The sequence below is a fragment of the Quercus suber genome, unplaced genomic scaffold (assembly GCF_002906115.3).
Source record: "Quercus suber isolate HL8 unplaced genomic scaffold, Cork oak 2.0 scaffold_923, whole genome shotgun sequence".
NCBI classification, from domain to species: Eukaryota; Viridiplantae; Streptophyta; class Magnoliopsida; order Fagales; family Fagaceae; genus Quercus; species Quercus suber.
This window is the reverse complement of record NW_027070346.1, coordinates 1-22,288: the sequence shown is the minus strand read 5'-3', so window position 1 is coordinate 22,288 and position 22,288 is coordinate 1.

Below are 22,288 nucleotides of genomic sequence, written 5' to 3'. Positions count from 1 at the left end.
CACTTGCTTTGAGTGTAATGGACACAGACACTTCAAAAAGGAATGTCCCAACTATTTAAAGTCCAAAGGAAAGGTCTATGCCACTACTCTGAGTGACTTGGATTCATCAAACTTAAACTCGGAAGAGAGATATGACGGAGAAGGAAATTACTCCGCTTTCATGACCATTGCACATGTGGAGACCTCGGATGATTTGGGTACACTTGTGAAGGAGCTTGGGGAACATTCTGATTTGGAGTCTATTGGAATAGTTAAGGAGTATGAAGATGAGGAAGTTGGAGAAGTAGTGGGATTGCAAGAGACTTACAACTCACTCCTTGAGAAGACCGGTGAATATGCTAAGGTGGCTAATGCAGCCATTAAGAAGATGAAGAGAGCTGAGGAAGATTACAAAAGTCTCCTGGCACGATACAAGTAGGCAAAATGTGAGATTGAAGCACTTAATGGTGATCTATCAGAAGCTTACACAAAAGTGAGATTCCTTGAGCAAGAGGTAATGGAAGCTCATGCCAAGATAGATAGGGTCTCCTCCAAGAAGTTAGATGATGTTATTTCATCTCAAAAACATGCCTCAAACAAATCCGAATTGGGATACGTCGAAGGAAGTAGCTCATCAGCAAATGTCACCAAAGAAGTGAAGTTTGTAAAAGCTAAGGAGGTGATTGTGGATAGGTCCAGTCTTGAGAAAATTAAAGTTGCGAAGAAGAAGAATGTGGCTGATCAACGGGTATTACGTAAGTCCAGTAATCAATCAGAATCCAGATATGGAGCTAGAGGAAGATCACTCCCAAGACAGCAGCAGGGTCCTAGAATGGAGTATGTTTGTCATTATTGTGGATTGCAAGGACATACCAGACCTAACTGTCAAAAGCTGAGAGCAGACAACAATGCAAGTGCACCTCGGTCATGAGGAAGAAGAAATGATATGAGGACTTGGGATGGTGAGCAACCAAGAAGCCAAAAACGTGATCCAAGAATGATGGACGTGATGAAGATGATCGGTGCATTCACCAATTGCTTGGAAAGCTTCACTCGAAGGTTTGACAGTCCTAACTCTTGTACCCGATCCGTCAAGGATATCACCCCAAACGCACGTGACGTGTGGGTGACAAAGGGTACTCATGCATAAGCATTATAATATGTCCATGCATCAATTCTTCCTATGCTTTGTGGATATAATTGGTTATATGCTTTGTGTTTTTGAGTATTGATTTTTAATTTGTGTTCTGTTTGTGTTTACATGCTTTTACATTTTCTTCGTTCTGATAATCTTTTACTGTTTTTGTGTCAAAAATCCAAAAACACATAAAAATAGAAAATCCAAAAAGTTTGATCACTTTGTTGAGTTTTGTCTCAAAGCATGTTTTAACTTGTACCTTTGTATTTATGACTTTGTGCATTTAATGAGCTTAGTGATGGATTTAAAGACGAACGCAGTGGAAAATTAAGTTTAAAACGGATCTACATCATTCGAAGTTGATAACATGCGTTAAGTAAAATTTTAGAATTAGAGAACAAGTGAGCATACCTTGAAGCGGTGAATTTCAAAACCCGAAAATTGAAGCACTTAGGAATACTTTTAGTCTTCACTCCAATTCCACTAACGCCCAAGAAGTGTGAACTCTCAATTGGTTACAAAGGGATAATCGAAAGAGTGACTTACACTCTCATACACACCACCTTTCAATGATGTTTTTCTCACTTTTACAATTCTGTACATTTTTCCCTTTTTATCCAACCAATTATCTAATTGGGCTGGCCTTTTGGGCCTTTCCAATTGGGATTAAGTGTGTGGCTTGGAGTGAGACCAAAAGGGACCAATAAAACACCAGCTCCAATAGGCCTTGGGCTTTTCTGTTAACTCTTGACAAGTCCAAAGTTACCATTAACTATATTTAATACCACTATATAAATATAGTTGCACTGTAGGCCTTACCTGTAAATTATATCCCAAGACTTTATTATACATGCAACCCCTTCATAAAATGTTCATAGTAATACAAAGTCATTAATGTAGACTGCCACTTTGTAAATTACTACATCTTAATTCTTGAGTACCCAGTTTAATCTTTTAATGTTATTCATTATATATTTATGAAATCCAATTCCATAAATATATACTTTAGTCTCACTAAAGTGGTTAGGCCTAACTCTCTGAATAACAAACTCATTAAACTTATCTCAAGGGAATATTTTATATCTCCGTTAAGAGACTATGAATTCCATATTGAGAATATATGTTCCATCAACACTAAATGTGGCTGCCCAACATACTGAGGTTTTGACCATTACTATAGATCTCACTTCTGATATATCAAAGCAACCTACACCTCATAATCAAGTCCATTATTCTCTCAGGATTAAGAGTTCATGCAAATACAAGCCGTAAGATTTATTATTCATATGACAGTCCTTAGGAAAATAATAAATCTCACAACGGTCCAGTTCAATATGTTTTAACTCTTAAAACATATTAACACATCAACCAGAAGTCTCCACTTCCATGATTGAGACAAATCATCGTGGTTGATATGTTATAGTCTTCACAAATGAAATGCCCAATTTCATCACTGACTACGAACTATAATTCTGAGTTTACAAAGAACTTGTGATTTATATCTTCTGTGACTTTTCACATAAATCACATACTATGCATCTCATGGACTAAATGATAATGTCCGAATATTCATGTTATCATTATTTCAGATAACAATAAAACAAATTTATTAAGCACAATATTAAGTCATACATAATGTCATACACAATATCAAACTTAATATCATACATAGCATCATACAATAGGATTTAAGGGCACTAATCCTAACAATCTCCCATTTGCCCTAAAGACTATTGTGCACTAATCTAACTCCCATTTTTTCCAAATGTGACTCGAAAGTTCTTTGAGGCAATGCTTTAGTAAATGGATCTGCTAGATTATTTGCACTTTCAATCTTTGCTACCACCACATCTCCACGAGCAACAATATCTCGAATGATATGGTGCTTGCTCTCAATATGCTTTCCTTTCTTATGATTCCTTGGATCTTTAGATTGTGCAACTGCTCCACTGTTCTCACAAAACAATGTGATTGGAACTTGCTCCATTGTCATCACACCAAGGTCAGAAAGGAATTTCTTGAGCCATATAGCTTCCTTTGCTGCTTCACAAGTAGCAACATATTCTGCTTCCATGGTAGAGTCTACAATACAAGATTGCTTAATACTCCGCCAACTTATGACTCCACCTTCCAAGGTGAAAACACATTCTGATGTGGATTTTCTGAAATCTAGATCAGATTGAAAATCTGAATCTGTATAGCCAATAGGTATCAAATCCTCACTTCGGTAAACAAGCATATAATCTCTCGTTCTCCGTAGATACTTGAGAATATGCTTTACAGCTTGCCAGTGTTTTGGCTCTAGATTTGATTGATATCGACTGACCATGCCAACTGAATAACAGATATCTGGTCTAGTACAAAGCATGGCATACATTAGACTTCCCACTGCAGAAGCATAAGGAACTTGTCTCATCATATTTTCTTCCTCTTGAGTCTTAGACCTTTGGTCATCAGACAGAGGAACTCCATGTTTGAAAGGAAGTAATCCTTTCTTGGAGTTTTGCATGCTAAACCGTTCTAGATCCTTATCTATATATCCAACTTGTGATAAGCCTAACATCTTATTCTTGCGATCTCGCCAAAGCTTGATCTCTAGAATAAAGTTAGCCTTACCCAAGTCTTTCATATCAAATTGGCTTGATAACCAAACCTTTACTGATGACATTACCCCTACATCATTTCCAATGAGTAGAATATCATCAACATAAAGCACTAGAAACATTACTACTTTATCACATGTGTTTTGTACACACATGGTTCATCAAGATTTTACTCAAAACCAAATGACTTGATTGCTTGATCAAATCTGATGTTCCATGACCTAGATGCTTGCTTAAGTCCATAAATAGACCTTTTCAACTTGCATACCATATGCTCTTGGTTCTTAGCTATGAAACCTTTCGGTTGCATCATATAGATTTTCTCTTCAAGATTGCCATTGAGAAATGCAGTCTTGATGTCCATTTTCCAAATCTCATAATCATAATGAGTAGCAATGGATAAGAGAATTCTGATAGATTTCAGCATTGCTACTGGAGAAAATGTTTCATCATAATCAATACCTTCTTTTTGTGTATACCCTTTCGCCACTAGCCTTACTTTAAAGGTTTCAACCTTTCTATCTATCCCTCTCTTCCTCTTGTAAACCCATTTGCAACCAACAGGTTTAATGCCATTAGGCACCTCTACAAGATCCCAAACTTGATTGGAATACATGGAATCTAATTCAGATTTCATAGCTTGGACCCAATGATGTGCATCTATATCATTCATTGCCTCTTCATAGGTGTAGGGATCCGATTCAGCCTCTTCAGAGATAGCTTCATAAGTTTCTCCTAAACCTATGAATCTTATAGGAGGCCGAACAATTCTCCCACTACGACGAGGCACCTGCGTACTAGACATGTCATGAGTAGTATCTTGTGGTGTATCTAATACAACCACATCATCCTTAGTTTCATCCATTGGTTGTTCATTTACAGGTTCATTCATTTCAACCAACACAACTCTACTTTTAAGAGTAAAATTATTCATATAGTCATATTCCAAGAATTTAGCATTTGTACTAACAAAAACTTTATTATCTTTACGACTATAGAATAAATAACCCCTAGTTTCTTTTGGATAACCTACAAGCAAACACACTTCTGATTTTGGTTATAATTTATCAGGCTTCCTTTTCAACACATGTGCAGGACAACCCCAAATGTGGAGATACTTCATACTAGGCGTACGCCCACTCCACAATTCCATGGGTGTTTTGGGAACAGATTTTGATGGGACTAAATTCAAAAGATGTATTGCTATATTTAAGGCATAACCCCAAAAAGAAATTGGTAAAGTTGAGTAACTCATCATGGACCGAACCATTTCTAAAAGAGTCCTATTCCTTCTTTCTGCTATACCATTCTGTTGAGGAGTTTCAGGTGCAGCCAATTGGGATACAATCCCATTTTGAGTTAAGTAATCCTTAAAAACCCCAAGAAGGTATTCACCACCACGATCAGATCGAATGGCTTTTATGCGTTTACCCAATTGATTCTCTACTTCAGCCCTAAACTCTTTGAACTTTTCAAAGGCTTCGGACTTCTGTCTCATTAGGTACACATAACCATATCTTGAGTAATCATCGGTAAAAGTGATGAAATACTCATAACCTCCTTTTGCTTGGATTGACATAGGACCACATACATCAGAATGCACTAGCTCTAGCAAATCTTGAGCTCTTTTACCTTTTGCTTTAAAAGATCTTTTGGTCATTTTACCTTCCAAACAAGATTCACAAATTGGAAATTCATCAAAGTCCATGGGCTCTAAGAGTCCATCTTTGATCAGTCTTTGAATCCTATTTGAATTAATATGACCCAAACGCAAATGCTAAAGATATGCATCACTAGTAGAAGGAAACTTTCTCTTTAAAGATTTTACATGAGAGTTATTATCTAATTCAGAATTATATAATTCAGGCTTATCAGGAGTTAAAATATAAAGACCAACCACAATATTTCCAGAACAGATAAACACTTTATCCTTCTTTATTACAACATTGTCTTTCAAGATAACACAATATCCATGTTTACCTAAGTAAGTAGCTAAAATTAAATTCCTACGAACATTAGGTACATACAAACAGTCTTCTAATATTAGAACTCTAGATTTAAAACATAAATTAAAAACACCAACAGCTACAACTGGAATCTTGCTCCCATCAGCCAAAGTAAGAAACAACTCCCCTTCTTTAAGCTTTCTGGTCTCCTAGAACCCCTGCAAGGAATTGTAGATATGATTAGTACAACCTGAATCCACACACTAGGAATCCATGGGATTCTGTACCAAACATATTTCAAGAAGGAATGTATTAATCATACCTTTGTTCTTGGCAGCCTTAAATATTGGACAATTTCTCTTCCAATGTCCTTTCTCACCACAATGGAAACACTTTCCTTTGATCTTATTTCCTTTATCAGCAACCCCTAAGGTAATTTGTTTACCCTCTTGTTTGGTGAAGTCCTTCTTCTTCTTCTTCTTCTTACCCTTGCCTTTCGACTTAGGTTGAGAAGTAGAAGCTTCACCAACATTGGCTTCAACATTGGAAGTACCGAGAATGCCTTCTGCTGCTACCAATTCATTCATTAATTTAGACAAAGTATAAATGTTTTTGTTCATATTATAGTTAAGTTTGAATTCCTTGAATGATTCTAGTAGTGATTGGAGTATCGTATCCACTTGGGATTCTCCATTAATATCAGCACCTAAAACTTCCAATGTATTCAGATTAAAGATCATTGTAAGACAATACTCCCTCACTGAAGTACCTTCAGCCATTCTGGTATTATAAATTTGCCTCATGGTCTCTCGCCTTGCAAAACGGCCTTGCTCACCAAACATCTCCTTCAGACTTAGCATGATGTCTGAAGCTAGTTCTACATCCTGCATTTAATGCTGTAGAACATGTGAAATAGATGCTAGGATGTAGCACTTGGCCATCTCATTAGATTTCTGCCAATGATCATATCGTTGTTTTTCCTCAGAATGAGCATCTAATGAAGGAAAGGTAGGACATGGTTTAGTAAGAACATACTTATGCTCTTTAGCAGTAAGAACAATGTCCAAATTTCTTTTCCAGTCAACATAGTTGGATCCAATCAGTTTGTTTTGATTAAGAATAGTTACAAGTGGGCTAAATGATGACATGTTCTAAATCTGAAAACAATAAACATGAATATAATCAATAAATTGGACATTATCTATTTAGCATATAAACATATAGTATGGAACCTTAATAAAACCATAATATAATATTTGCAACGACAACCCAATCCCGCAATTAATATTCCTCGAAAGTGAGGTCATATCAATCACTATGATTATGCGAGAAACATTATCATTATTAATGCTATCATGGTAACTCTTACCAAACAAAAATAATTTGTCGTTTTCCCTTCAGCCTTTAAGTAATAATGACATAGCTCTGAAGGGAGGTTAACATTACACTTAGTCTAGTGTATACCATTGCCTAGAATCAATGTGAATCACTAAGTAACTACACGGAAGCGTGGTCGTTCTCAATGATAAAACACATTTCATCTATCTTTAAGAAGTTTAACTTGTAGTACCATGAATCAAACACCCTCCGAAAGGAGCAAGGCATATACGCCAAGGCGAGATGCTTAATCACACTACTTTAAACCGATAATGGAGGCCGTGAGATGCAACCCTTGTATCTCTCTCCCACTAGATGTTTTAAAGAAAAGGTTTTTAATTATAAAATATGCATAATCTAATTACACATAGTCTTAGTACTTTTACATGTGAAAACACTTAGAAAATTTTCTAATTTCATTTCTTTCGATCGATCGAATGTGCCCCTCGATTGATCGAAAAAATTAAAAAATTCGAACTTGACCTTCTGACTTGTTTGATTGATACTCGATTGACTTTCGATTGATCGAAAAATAGATTCAATTGATCGACCAGCAATCGAAAATCAATCTATCTGAAAAGTCTTATCACTGTTTCACTCGATCGATCGAATGTGATTTTCGATCGATCGAATGTGATTTTCGATCGATCGAATGTGATTTTCGATCGATCGAAAATCGCGAAACTCAAATTTCCAGAAATTTTCTAAGGCAGTTTTCTTCATGTTTTCTTGAACAAACAACTTTCAAACGAACATGATGGTCAGAGAATGATATCAAAACTGAAATTCATTGATGCTAAAGTCTTAAAGATCAATTTAACATACTTAAATTCAAATTTAAACAACATCATAACATCAATATCAGTTTTTATCAAATCATAGTTTCATCAACCATGTAGAAAATTAAATGCATAATCTTCAAACAACATGAAACTATAAATTCTAATTCCAAAATTCACAAAACATGTTATACAATTCGAAATTGATGACTGCTCTGATACCATTTGATGGATTTAAAGATGAACGCAGTAGAAAATTAAGTTTAAAACGGATCTACATCATTCGAAGTTGATAACATGCGTTAAGTAAAATTTCAGAATTAGAGAACAAGTGAGCAAACCTTGAAGTGGTGAATTTCAAAACCTGAAAATTGAAGCACTTAGGAATACTTTTAGTCTTCACTCCAATTCCACTAACGCCCAAGAAGTGTGGACTCTTAATTGGTTACAAAGGGATAATCGAAAGAGTGACCCGAAAATTGAAGCACTTAGGAATACTTTTAGTCTTCACTCCAATTCCACTAATGCCCAAGAAGTGTGGACTCTCAATTGGTTACAAAGGGATAATCGAAAGAGTGACTTACACTCTCATACACACCACCTTTCAATGATGTTTTTCTCACTTTTACAATTCTGTACGTTTTTCCCTTTTTATCCAACCAATTATCTAATTGGCCTGGCCTTTTGGGCCTTTCCAATTGAGGTTAAGTGTGTGGCTTGGAGTGGGACCAAAAGGGACCAATAAGACACTAGCTCCAATGGGCCTTGGGCTTTTTTGTCAACTCTTGACAAGTCCAAAGTTACCATTAACTATATTTAATACCACTATATAAATATAGTTGCACTCTAGGCCTTACCTATAAATTATATCCCAAGACTTTATAATACATGCAACCCCTTCATAAAATATTCGTAGTAATACAAAGTCATTAATGTAGGCTGCCACTTTGTAAATTACTAGATCTTAATCTTTGAGTACCCAGCTTAATCCTTTAATATTATTCATTATATATTTATGAAATCCAATTCCATAAATATATACTTTAGTCTCACTAAAGTGGTTAGGCCTAACTCTCTGAATAACAAACTCATTAAACTTATCTTAAGGGAATACTTTATATCTCCGTTAAGAGACTATAAATTCTATATTGAGAATACATGTTCCATCAACACTAAATGTGGCTGCCCAACATACTGAGGTTTTGACCATTACTATAGATCTCACTCCTGATATATCAAAACAACCAATACCTCATGATCAAGTCCATTATTCTCTCAGGATTAAGAGTTCATGCAAATACAAGTCGTGAGATTTATTATTCATATGATAGTCCTTAGGAAAATAATAAATCTCACAACGGTCCAGTTCAATATGTTTTAACTCTTAAAACATATTAACACATCAACCAGAAGTCTCCACTTCCATGATCAAGACAAATCATCGTGGTTGATATATTATAGTCTTCGCAAATAAAATGCCCAATTTCATCGCCGACTACGAACTATAATTCTGAGTTTACAAAGAATTTGTGATTTATATTTTTCGTGACTTTTCACATAAATCACATACTATGCATCTCATGGACTAAATGATAATGTCCGAATATTCATGTTATCATTACTTCAGATAACAATAAACCAAATTCATTAAGCATAATATTAAGTCATACATAATGCCATACACAATGTCAAACTTAATATCATACATAGCATCATACAATAGGATTTAAAGGCACTAATCCTAACACTTAGCTTGTCTCTCATGCACTCATATCATTGTGGAAGAAATTTTGAAATCTATGTGACTGTTGTAAATATATCTTCAACCTTGTCATGAATGATTAGTGAATGATTTTGTTGATCTTGAGACATGCATAGACTCATGCCTATATATCTTCCCACTTTTTATTTTTTATGCTTAAAAGAGCTCTCTAAATGTAAATCTCCAAATGAAAAGAGATATAGAGCTGCAAAAGCCTGTCGCACAAACTAGGATTCAACTAGGAAGAAGGGAAAGCGACTAAAATAAAATGTATGAATGATGCCCAAAAAGCCAAAGGCTAACTCATCAATTGAAATATCAAAAATTTCAAGCATCTATCTCTCAATGAGATTTTCTTTGCTCAAAAAGTGCAAATGATATGCTGAATATGGAGCCAAATGAAAAGTTTCAAAGAATTGTTATCAAGTACTTGTGGGAGGTCATATATGCATGTTTCTATAATTGACATAGGTCACATAACCTAGTGCTAGTTGTGTATGCCTTAATTGAATTGATCATTGAAACTTCACATTGGACTAAGGACTATCTAATTTTTTATATCCACACACAACACACAAATCTATGTTCAATGAATATCATATTCATTTGTGTGATTGTACTTGATTAAATTTGTTTTCACATGCTCAATCTTTGTTGATCAAACACAAAAAGATTTTTGAGTGTTTTAGTTTGTTTTCGGAAAGTGCTTTGTTGTTACAAAAATGTCAAAATTCCAAAAACAGTGTTCCCCTGTTTTGGCGACTAAGTCGCGGGTAGGTCGAGTCACATGCTCCAGTCGTGAACCTCTCTCAGAGATTTTCATGGCTAACTGGTGAGTAAATGCTCTAATTGCGAAAAAGACTTAGAAAATTTTTCTAAAATTTGAGTTTTCTAGTTTTCGCGGGTCAGTGTGGCGACTGGTTCGTGGGTGGAAGGTCCAGTCGCGAGAGGTACTCAGGGAATTTCACGGCTCATATCGCGACTATCTCACGGGTAGACCTTCCAGTCGTGAAAAACACTTAGAGAAATTTCTCAAGTTTCTTCTCTTCACAGTGTTTCGCGGCTTAACCTGGCGACTTACTGGCGACTTGATCCAGTCGCGAAAAACATGTATTTTGCTTTTTGAAGACAGTTTTTAAAATGTTTTTCAGTCTTTCCCTTGAAGTTCAGTGTCTGTTCATCTTCTTCTCAAAATCTCTTTCTCAACACTTCGTGTTTCTTTGAAAAAGCTCTCAAATTCTGCATCATGTCTTCATCAAACATCAAGAAAAAGATATGGGCTTTCTTGTCTTCACTTCATTCATCATGATTTCATTATTGTTCTCTTGAATTTGTGTGTTGTGTTGTTGGGTTGTGATTTTGAGGGGCTCGAACATGGGTTTGTATATATTGTTGAGTTTGGGTGTGTGATGCTATTTGCTCTTGTTGCAATGACTGTTTTGGATTCTTTGCTTACATCAGGTCACTTATCCTTAGTTTGAGCATTGATATTTGTCAGTTTGTTTTTGGGCATATGAATGTGAGGTTTTTTGCAATTTTTACTGTGGTTCTAAATTTATTTGTTTGGTTGTGGTTTTGGTGATTATGGCTACTATTTGTTTTTTGACTCTTAAGTCACCATATCTTGTAGGTGTTGCTACATTTTTTTCTGCACTGTTCATACCAAATTGGTCTTGACTCACTGTTTTTGAACAAATTTATCTGAATTTATCTGCATATTTCAATTTAAACTTGGCTAACTTGTTATATCCAATGTTTGGTTATCAGCTGTGCTTATTCTGTGTTTGTGTCTGGTCACTCTGTTTATCACTATGTAACTAACTTGTTACTAATGTGTGTGCATTTCCCCATTCTATGCTATGTCTTGTTTGTGGCTTTTTCTGCTTGTTTACAGATGGCTGCACTACCTTCAAAGAAGAAGACAATTGCTAAGAAAGCTGACAAAAGAATGAAGATGGACCCTAATCTATTTAGGTCTGTCAAGCACTTTGAGATATACAGAGATTTCTTTATGAAGGGTACCATTATCCATGAGAGATTTGTTGACTTACATGATTTGAAGGACACTTTCATTCCAGGGTGCTTTGAGGGAAGAGGATGGGAGAAGTTGTTGATTGATCTACCTGCAATCTATGATCCCTTCATAAGGGAATTCTATGAAAATGTAATCATAAAGGATGAAGAGATGGACTGCTGGGTTAGAGGACATGAGTTCACCTTAGATGCACATAACATTGATGAGGTCCTTGGTCTTGAGGGTTTAGAGAAGTATGAATTCATCAACTTCAAAGACAGGATGATGTCCCTAGATACAGTCCAGGCTCGGATTGGTGGTACTAAGGAAGGGAAATGTCTCAACACTAATGCCTTTCCTGCAGACATGAGATGTTTGACCACCATCATGATGTTCAATTTGTATCCCATAAGAAAGATGACCACTCTTACTAATTCCAGAGCTATATTTCTCATGGAGCTCAAGGAGAAAGTCATCATTGACATCAGCTCACACATTTATGACACCATCTTGGACGGGACTAAAACTACTGCCAGGGCAAAGTTGGTCTTTCCTAGTCTCCTCATGAGGATCTTCAGAGCGAAGGGTGTTAGCATTCCTCAAGATATCAATCCCCTGACTCCACTGTCAGCAATAAACAAATTCACCATCATAAGGATACAAAGTCATCTTCCGAGTGGTGAAGAGCAAGGGGATCTAATAGAGACTAAAGCAGAAGATGTAGAACAATCAGTCACACCTAGGAGCAGAAGAAAGAGGAGTAGAGCCTCAACTTCATCAGCAGCACCTCCTCCTGATGCATTTCAAATCATCATGGAAAGACTTGATGGACTCAGAGAAGTTCAAAGTCAGCAGACTAAAAGGATGATAGTAATGCAGGATCAGATTGATGTGCTTTCAGCTAAGATTGACAGCCTCTCCACCAACCAGGAGCAGTGACCCTTTGGCCATTCCAGTCAAAAAGGGGGGAGAACTTTTGGGGCAGCTCTTGAGGGGGAGTACTCGTTTTGAGGAGGAGATTTCTTCATCATCTCTTTTTCATTTGATTTTCTGTATATAAAACTTTGATAATTCAAAATTCTGTGGTGGTAGTTGTTTATTTCAGCATATATATAGTATGATGTTATTCAGCTTCAGTTCTTTTTGTTCTTATGCACTGTTTGTAGGCCTTTGTGGTTTGTGCCATGCTTTATGCAACCTTTGTGCTTTGTTAAATTAGCATTTCCAACTAAATGTCTTGCATTTTCTTCTAAGTACTGTCACTCTTGTGCCCTTGTAGGATTTTTCCTAGATGCACATACTTTATGTACTATGCATTGGTTGAGTGTTGGTCATTCAAGCGATTTACCTTGTGTTTATTATCTTGAATGTCCGGATGTTCATTCCTAGTGCGAATGAGCATTGTGATCACTTGGCTATAGTGATTACCTATTTTGGTCTTGCCATGGTTTATTGCTTTATTCCATTGTGCTTGCTCCATATGCATTACAAGTTTTTGTATACAATGAACTTATTGTGTTGTTGTGTTTCAGGAGTTACTTGTTCTTATGGTTCTAAAGCTTCGCAGATTTTAGAGTTAGGTGTGAGTGAGTTTTCCAACTGTTCCCAACTCACACGTTAAGTCTAGAGTTTGTTTTAGGGTTTTGTCACGGAATAGCCAAAGGGGGAGATTGTAAGGTTGAAATTTCAACCATCTTGTTGGCTTTATTCCGTGCCAATTTGCTTGTAATTTAAGCACATAGTAACCCTATATTTAGGTGTGATTATTGTAAGGGTAGTGTGTGAGAAGATGTGAAGAAAAACTCAAGTATGTGCAATGAAGCAGAGCTTCGCAGCTAGGACTTACGAGTGGCTTGCGGCTGCAGGTTGCCAACTTCAGGCACGTGAGATGCACGCAGGGAAGCTAAAGGGTCCCGCCAGCTGTCGCACTACAGGACAAAAGTCCCAGGCTGGCCAGATCGTTACGTCGCGACTTGGACAAGCCGCGAGACCAAGCTGCCAATTTACCCTGTTTGGCAAAAAACTGTCTCTTCGTATTCTCATCTCACCTCACTATATATAGACCCTTATACCCACTAAATTGAGAGAGCTTCGAGAGAGAATTTTGTGTGAGAAAACTCTAGAGAAAAACAAGATTGCCTCATCCCCAATCTTCATCTAAGAAACTCTGCAAATTCCTCTACTCTCTTCCTCTCCATTGTCATACCCTTGAGAGGTCTTTTACCAAATCCTTATCTCACCATAGCCACGTCTATGAGAAGTTTTATTTGGTGCTGAGGGAAGCAGTTTGGAAGGAACCAATATACATTGGTTGATGCTATGGTCAAATAGCGGAATCCGGGAAGCTAAAGAAGAAATAGGTTTGGCGTAATCTCGTTGGAGCAAGAAGCTTGAAGGGCTTAGGTACTTAGGTAGATTAGGCTTGGAGGGTCCTCTGCTGTTCATGTATCCCAATTATATTCTTTAGTGGATTTTATCACCGCTTGGAGGGCGGTAGGGAGGGTTTACGCCTAGGACTTCGGTTTCCTCTTCGATAACACATCGTGTGTTGTCCGTGTGTTTGCATCTTTCTTCCCTTTATCTTTGCCTTATATTTACTGCTATGGATGTGTTTATATTTGGCTTAAATTGTTTATCAATTCTATTATGAGCTTGTTTTCATGTTCCGCACATTAATTGTTTGATATAAAGCTTGAATTGGTAACTTTGTAATTGGGGGTCTAAACGTTCAAGGGTGTTTTATACACATATTGAACTTACAGTTGGTACACAAAGAGAAGGCTGAAGCTTTGGTCTTGGTTATAGAAGAGGAAGGGTTTCCTTAGTATTATGACATAACGAAATTCTTGGAATTGGGGGTATAACCGGATGGTGTCAACAAAAGAGAGCATCATTGGATGATGGCAATGCAATACATCTTATGTGGAGGTCAGCTCTATAGGAGATCCTATGATGGTATACACCTTTATTGTCTAAAGAAAGGAGTCGAGGAAGTTATGGAAGAAATTCATCAAAGGATCTGTGGTCCTCATATGAATGGGAGAATGTTAGCCAAGAAGATCTTAAGGATAGGGTACTATTGGAACATGATGGAGACTGATTGTGTAGACTTTGTGAAGAGTTGCCACGATTGCCAAACACATGCAAATTTGGAAGGATAGCCACTAAGGCCTTGAATGGACACGAATACATCCTAGTGGCAACTGATGACTTCATCAGATGGGTGGAGGCAACCTCCTACACCATGTTAAAAGCCAAGCATGTGGCTTGATTCATAGAGAGTAACATCATTTGTCGGTATGGGGTACCCCAAGAGATTATCTCTGATAATGGTTCTCACTTTAAGGGAGAGGTTAGAACAATCATAGAACTATACAACATTGAGCATCACAAGTCTTCACCATATCAACCAAAGACCAATGGGCCCGTAGAAGCAACCAATAAAAACATCAAGAACATCTTATCCAAGATGGTAGTAACATACAAAGATTGGGCCAAGAAGCTCCCATTTGCCTTATGGGGTTACAGAACTTCTATCCGTGCATTAACTAGGGCAACCCCCTACTCTTTAGTCTACGGTAGTAAAGCGGTACTTCCCATTGACGTGGAGATATAATCTTTAGAGGTACTAGCAGAAACCAAAGTCCAAGAAGAAGATTGGGCGAAAAAAAGATATGAGCAATTGGCTTTGATTGATGGGAAGAGTGCTAGAGCACAATACCATGCACAAGGATACCAAAAGAGGACTGCTAGAGAATTTAACAAAAAGGTGAGACCTAGAAACCTTAAGGAAGGGGACTTGGTTCTAAAAGTGCTTAGAGATGAAACGTTTGATCTGAGAGGAAAGATGAAGCCAAGATGGACTGGTATTTTTATTATCAAGAAGATTATGTCAAGAGGTGCTACAAGAATTACAGATTCAGATTGGGAAGAGACGCTTTGCCCAATCAACATGGATAGACTCTGAAGGTACCACGTTTGAAAAGAAGAAAAAGAAAAAAGCCTGCTAGGTTGAAAATCCGAAAGGGCGGCCTATGCAAAAGTTAAGGCAAAAGGACCCCACTAGATTGAAAACTCGAAAGGGCGATCTAGGCAAAAGATAGGGGCAAAGACCTTAGGCATGGCAAAAATTTCTCAAATGAAGTCATAGGCAAAAATTACATGGCATGGAAAAAAGAAAAGAAAAGGGAAAAAATGAAGAAAAATGATGACAATAAGCAAAGATAATAAATGGGTGATTCTCACATTGCTCAAATTAAAAGATGATAAATTGTTTCTATAGAGGATGTGGAACATTCCAATCCTTTATTTAACTCATAAGAAAAGACATAAGAATCATAAAGTGTAGAAAAGTAAAATTTGGGGCATATCAAGGTCGTCGTCCAATCTTTCTTTCTTTTGATTGGACTTTTTGTAAGCTTTCTTATCTATGTGAATCCACTTCATGATAGCCTTAATTCATTTCTAAAACGATTGGAGCATCTCGTATGACCATGTCCAGAAGAGGTAATATCAAAGGAGAGAAGGTGTAGATGAAAGGAAAATAAAGAGGGAGAGAAAAAGAGAAAAATGAAAAAATAATAATAAATGAATTCAAAGACGATATAAGTAGTCTCGATGGGCTAAAAACCAAAAGACAATACATGCAAAAGTTAAAGGAATCCTGCTAGGTCAATGACTTAGGCAAAAATTAGGGATTGAAAGAGAGGATCATCCATTTTAAGTTGATGGTATGGGAAGGTGCAAGAGAAAGACTAAAGGGACTACACAAGGCACAATTCAAGTACAGAGTTTACAAGAATAACATAATAGCATAAAGTTTCAAAATTTTTGTAATTTAAGTATATACCCTAAATAAAAGCATAAATGTAAAAGATGTTCGTAAGATACAACCCAATGCCTCAAACCAGATCTAAAGTGCAAGCATGTGTGCTAAAAAGAAAAATAGTAAAAGAAACAAAAAGAAAGTATGCTATGCTATGCTATGTTATGTCTATGTCTGACTATCTATCATCTGTATAATCATCGAAAATGCCTCTACCTCGGCTGATGGCTCAGAGTCGACTCTGAACCTTCAACACCATCACCACCATCATCATCATCGGCATCCCCGCCATTGTACAGCTATCGGGAGTACTTAGTCAACTTTAGTTTGAGGTTTCTTGTAAGCCAAATGAGCTCTTTATGCTTCTGAACAGTGGGCTGAATTTTTAAGGAAATGTTGTTAGAACAAGTGTTGGGATGTAGGAGTAGAAAGGAAAGAAAACAAGGATGAAAGAGAACTCACTGCCCAGGTGCCTTCAGGAAGGGGGTAGCTTGTGACATTTGTATTGCGGCTAATAGGGCACTCTCGAGCAATGCTATCAGGGCCATAGGCATAGACTAACCAAGGCAAACAGGGAGGATCAATAAGAGCACTGGCAGCAAGGCCCTCTTAACATAAATGTTTCATTTGAAAGTTACTAATGTACAAGAATGCAAATAATGACTGATTAAAGAAAATGAGAGGAGTAAGAACACATATCGGAATGGTGAGAAAAGGCATAAGAAGAGTCCCACTAAACTCATCATAATCTAGCTTCTTTGTGACTCGATTAGTAAAGGGGATGCCCAACCCCCACAGGTCGTACTGCTCATTCGTCATGGAATGAGGAGTAAGCATGAACACTAGAAGGTCCATGGGGACCTAAGGTGCATCCTTACTCGTCAGCTAGCAACACACCCTTTCTGCGAAGTAGATCACCCTTAATCTACTACCCTTAAGGGGTTGAGAGATACTAGAATCAACTATAGTAGCTACCTCTAAGTCTGCATCCGCTATAGGGTCAGCTCGAGCCCAAGGACTCCACATGATCTATGACAACACATGAGGTTAGAAAGAGAATCCTAAAAATTATGCAAATAGTGGAAAGCGATATGTCTCTACATTACATCATCAGGAGAGAGCCTATTAAGGTGGGCTTGAATCAAGGTGACCCTCCTCAAGTCCACTGCAGCCCCCTAAGCAATGAGACCATACTCGACTACCCAATGTTGAAAAGATATGACAATTTGTAAGGTTTAGAAATAGCAGTTTGCAAGATGACAGTTGGCAGTGTTTAGATATGTAAAGTTGTGATTTACAACTATGTGTTTTATTGGCTTTTATTCCATGCCAAATTTGATTGTAATTTCTATCAATCGTTTATACCCTGTATTTGTTGTGGGAATTGTTGTAAGGGGTGTGTGATAGAGAGTGTGTGAAGACTCAAGCAAGTTGGAAGCTGATGGAATCTCGCGGGTATCTCGCGACTAAGCTTCTCGCGAAGTGATGCATGTGCCCTGCACATGCTGGAATGCGAAGAGTCATGACAGATGGAGACAGCTGTCTCTCGCGAGTATCTCGCGGGTAAGGCCTTCCCGCGAGACACCCGCGAGACATGCTGTTCTGCCAGCCTGTACTGACTGACTCACACATTTTGCACCTATCCTATATAAACCCTTATTACCCACAAATGTTGAGGAATGCTTTAGAGAGAAAACCCTAGCCAAACACATTTGTAATTAGAGATTGTCATCCCCACCTTTCTCTATACACTTGCTTGTGGTATCTCCTCAACCCTTCCCTCTCCATTTCCACACCATTGAGAGGTTGATAGCCCAAACACTTACCACACCTTTGGAGAGTGTTGTGTGACGTTTTGGTGCTGCTGGGAAGCATTGGAAGAAGCCTGGAATGGCAGATGCAACATGGAGCTTGTTGCGGGATCTGGATAACTAAGACAAGACACGGTTCCGAGAAGCCTTGTTGGAGTAGGAGCTTGGAGGGCTTAGGTACATCGGGTAGATTAGGCTTGGAGGGTCTCTTGCTTACTCATGTATCCCAACTGATTGTCTAGTGGATCGATTTCCGCTTGGAGGGCAGCGGAGAGGTTTTTGCCGAGTTCTTCGGTTTCCTCTTCGAAAACACGTCTTGGTGTTTTTGTGTTTGCATCTCTCTTCCCTACTCTTTTATTTTCCATTATACTGCTGTGTTGATTAGTTTATGGATTAGAGTAGTTATATTGTTCATCCGCTCGCTTTTACACTATTCCGCACTTTATATTAAAGTTGTGTAAAATCTATCGAGCCGTAATTTTAATCGGGGGTCTAAACAGCTCTAGTGTTTTTCAACACGTTTTCGAGCTTTCAATTGGTATCAGAGCGGGTACACTTGCTTGGTTTAAATACCTTAGTGTGATCCTAGACCCTTGGTGTTTTTGTAAAGTGTGTTTGATTAAACCACTATGAAGGATTTGAAAAGTGTTTGTGAAAATGACTCAATGAGCATATTTAGAGATTGTTCCAGCAATGCTGTCTTAGAGTTATTTAAATCCAAGAAACATGCTAGAATTTTTTGTCATATGCTGAAATCACTAGTTCATAGGAACCATGATATACACAACAGCCTATGTGAGTCAAAGTCCTTAAACTATGAATATGAGAGAAGAAATAGACAGTTAAGTGATAAAATTGGCCGTTTAAAAGGGAAACTTCACTCATCCTTGAATGAAATAAAGAAAAACGAGTCTTGTTTTGTTGATCAAGAATGTCTCTCTCATGCATGCCTTTTTGTTCATACCGCATTGAAAGTGTTTAACTCATGTTTGTGGTACCTTGACAACGGGTGTTCTAGGCATATGACTGGAGAAAAATCTCTATTCAAAACTCTTAAAGAGAAGGAAGATGGATTTGTGACATTTGGGGATGGAAGTCATTCACAAGTACTTGGAAAAGGAACAGTGGATATTCCGGGTCTGCCTTTGATGACTGATGTGCTATACATTAAGGGTTAAAAGTGAACTTGTTAAGTATCACTCAGATCTGTGATGAAGATTTCCTGGTCCAATTTTCAAAGAAAGGATGTCTGATCTTGAATGAAGAAGGTGTACAAGTTCTAAAGGGACTAAGGACCACTGATAACTGCTATGGGATCATTCCAAAACCCAGCATAGCATGTCGAAGTGCTCGGGTAAATCTCTTGGAGCTGTGGCATCAACGGCTTGGTCATGCAAATTACAAACAAGTGGCGAAAGTCTCGAAGCTTGAGGCTGTGGATGGTTTACCTAAGTTTGGGAAGATTGAAAGAAAACAAACAAAGTCAAGCCATCCTAAAGTGAATATGGTTGAAACTTCTCGTCCGTTAGAATTACTGCATGTGGATTTGATGGGTCCTACAAGAACAGAGAGCATGGGTGGAAAGCGGTACATCATGGTGATAGTTGACGATTTCTCAAGGTATTCTTGGGTGGACTTCCTTAGAGAGAAATCGGAAGCATGTGATAAGATGGAGAAATTGTGCAAGAGATTGATGAATGAAAAGGGAGTACCTATCATCAAAATCAGGAGTGATCATGGGAAAGAGTTTGAAAATGCAAAGTTTGAAGCATTTTGCAATGAACACGGTATCAAGAAGGAATTCTCAGCCCCAAAGACTCCACAACAGAATGGAGTAGTTGAAAGGAAGAACCGGGTGATTCAAGAAATGGCTCGAGTAATGTTACTCAACAAAAATCTTCCACAGAAGTTTTGGGCTGAAGCTGTGAACACGTCTTGTCACATTGGGAATCGAATTTACTTCCGAGCAGGAACGAAGAAGACATCATATGAAATTTGGAGAGAAAAGAAGCCGAAGGTGAAATATTTCCGAATATTTGGGAGCAAATGTTATATTCTCAATGACAGAGAGAATCCCGAAAAATTTGATGCTAAAAGTGATGAGGGGATATTTCTAGGTTATTCATTAAATAGCCGAGCATATAGGGTGTTCAATAAACGCACCAAGACGGTAATGGAGTCAATAAATGTGGTCATTGATGATACCATATCTGAAAGGGAAAGGGATGACGGTGAAGGATCGAACCTGAAAAAGGGGGAAGTTGAGGACAACACGTCTCAAGATGATGAGATCGAGAAAGAATCACCAGAAAAAGAGTCTACTCCTCCTATACCAAGAAGGGAGACCAGATCGATGCAAGGGCCCTCTAGCCCTCTCACTCCTCCGGAAGTTCAACCTCCAATTTCTCGAGATGAAGAATCTTCCACCTCCAAGAAACCATCATCAAGGGTAACACTCAATCATCCACCAAGCAATATAATTGGTGACGTAAATGAGGGACTTCGTTTGAGAAAAGGACCAAAATACAGTGCGAATCATGTGACGTATAATTGTTATCTTGCTCAATTCGAACCCAAGAAGGTAGAAGAAGCCCTTAGAGACGAAAATTGGATCGAGTCTATGCACCAGGAGCTACATCAGTTTGTCAGAAATGATGTATGGGAGCTGGTTCCAAGACCTAAAGATATTCATGTCATTGGCACCAAGTGGATCTTCAAGAACAAAACTGACGAAGATGGTGAGGTAGTTCGAAACAAGTCTAGGTTGGTAGCTCAAGGATATACTCAAGTGGAAGGCATAGACTTTGATGATTCGTTTGCACCAGTAGCAAGGTTAGAGTCAATTCGAATTCTACTGTCTATTGCATGTGTTATGGATTTTAAATTGTACCAAATGGATGTAAAAGTGCATTTTGAATGGTTTCCTAAATGAAGAAGTATTTTTGAGCAACCAAAAGGATTTCAAGATCCTCATTTTCGGATCATGTGCTAAGGTTGAAGAAAGCATTGTATGGCTTGAAGCAAGCCCAAGAGCATGGTATGATCGTCTCACAACATACCTGTTGGATCGAGGATTCAAAAGAGGTCAAGCTGATCGAACCTTGTTTGTAAAGAGAGATGAGAAGTCTCTCCTAGTTGCTCAGGTGTATTGGATGATATTGTTTTCGGTTCCACAATTGACCATTTGGCTCATGAATTCTCCGAAGAAATGAAAAGGGAGTTTGAGATGAGTATGGTGGGAGAGCTGAACTATTTCCTTGGGCTTCAAGTGAAACAGCGGAAAGATGGGATATTCATATCTCAAGAGAAATATGCCAAAAATCTTGTTAAAAGATTTGGTCTAGACTCTAAGAAACATACCTCCACTCCAATGAGCTCCTCATCAAAGCTGAGTCGGGATGCAGCAGGTATAGAAGTGGATCCAACGCTTTATCGTAGCATGATAGGCAGTCTCTTATACCTCACTGCTAGCAGACCAGACATAGCCTTCAGTGTAGGCGTGTGTGCTCGATTTCAAGCAGCCCCCAAAGAATCACATTTAACAGCTGTCAAAAGAATTATCCGTTACATAAATGGCACCTCTGACTATGGGATTTGGTACTCAAGAGATTCAAATGAATGCCTAGCCGGATATTCTGATGCTGATTGGGCTGGGTGCATTGATGATAGAAAAAGACTTCCGGTGGATGCTTCTATCTTGGAAATAACTTGGTGTCATGGATGAGCAAAAAGCAGAATTCAGTCTCTCTATCAACAGAAGCTGAATACATTGCTGCTGCAAGTTGCTGTGCTCAATTACTATGGATGAAGAAGCTTCTTCATGATTATGGAATCACTCAAGACACGATGTGTGTATATTGTGATAATACAAGTGCCATAAACTTGTCAAGAATCCAGTTCAACACTCGAAGTCAAAACATATCGAAATTCGGTATCATTTCATTCGAGATTTGGTGGAGGAAAGGACCGTGTACTTAGAGTTCATCAACACTGAGAATCAGAAGGCAGACATATTCACTAAACCTCTAGATGGCCCAAAGTTTGAATCTTGCGT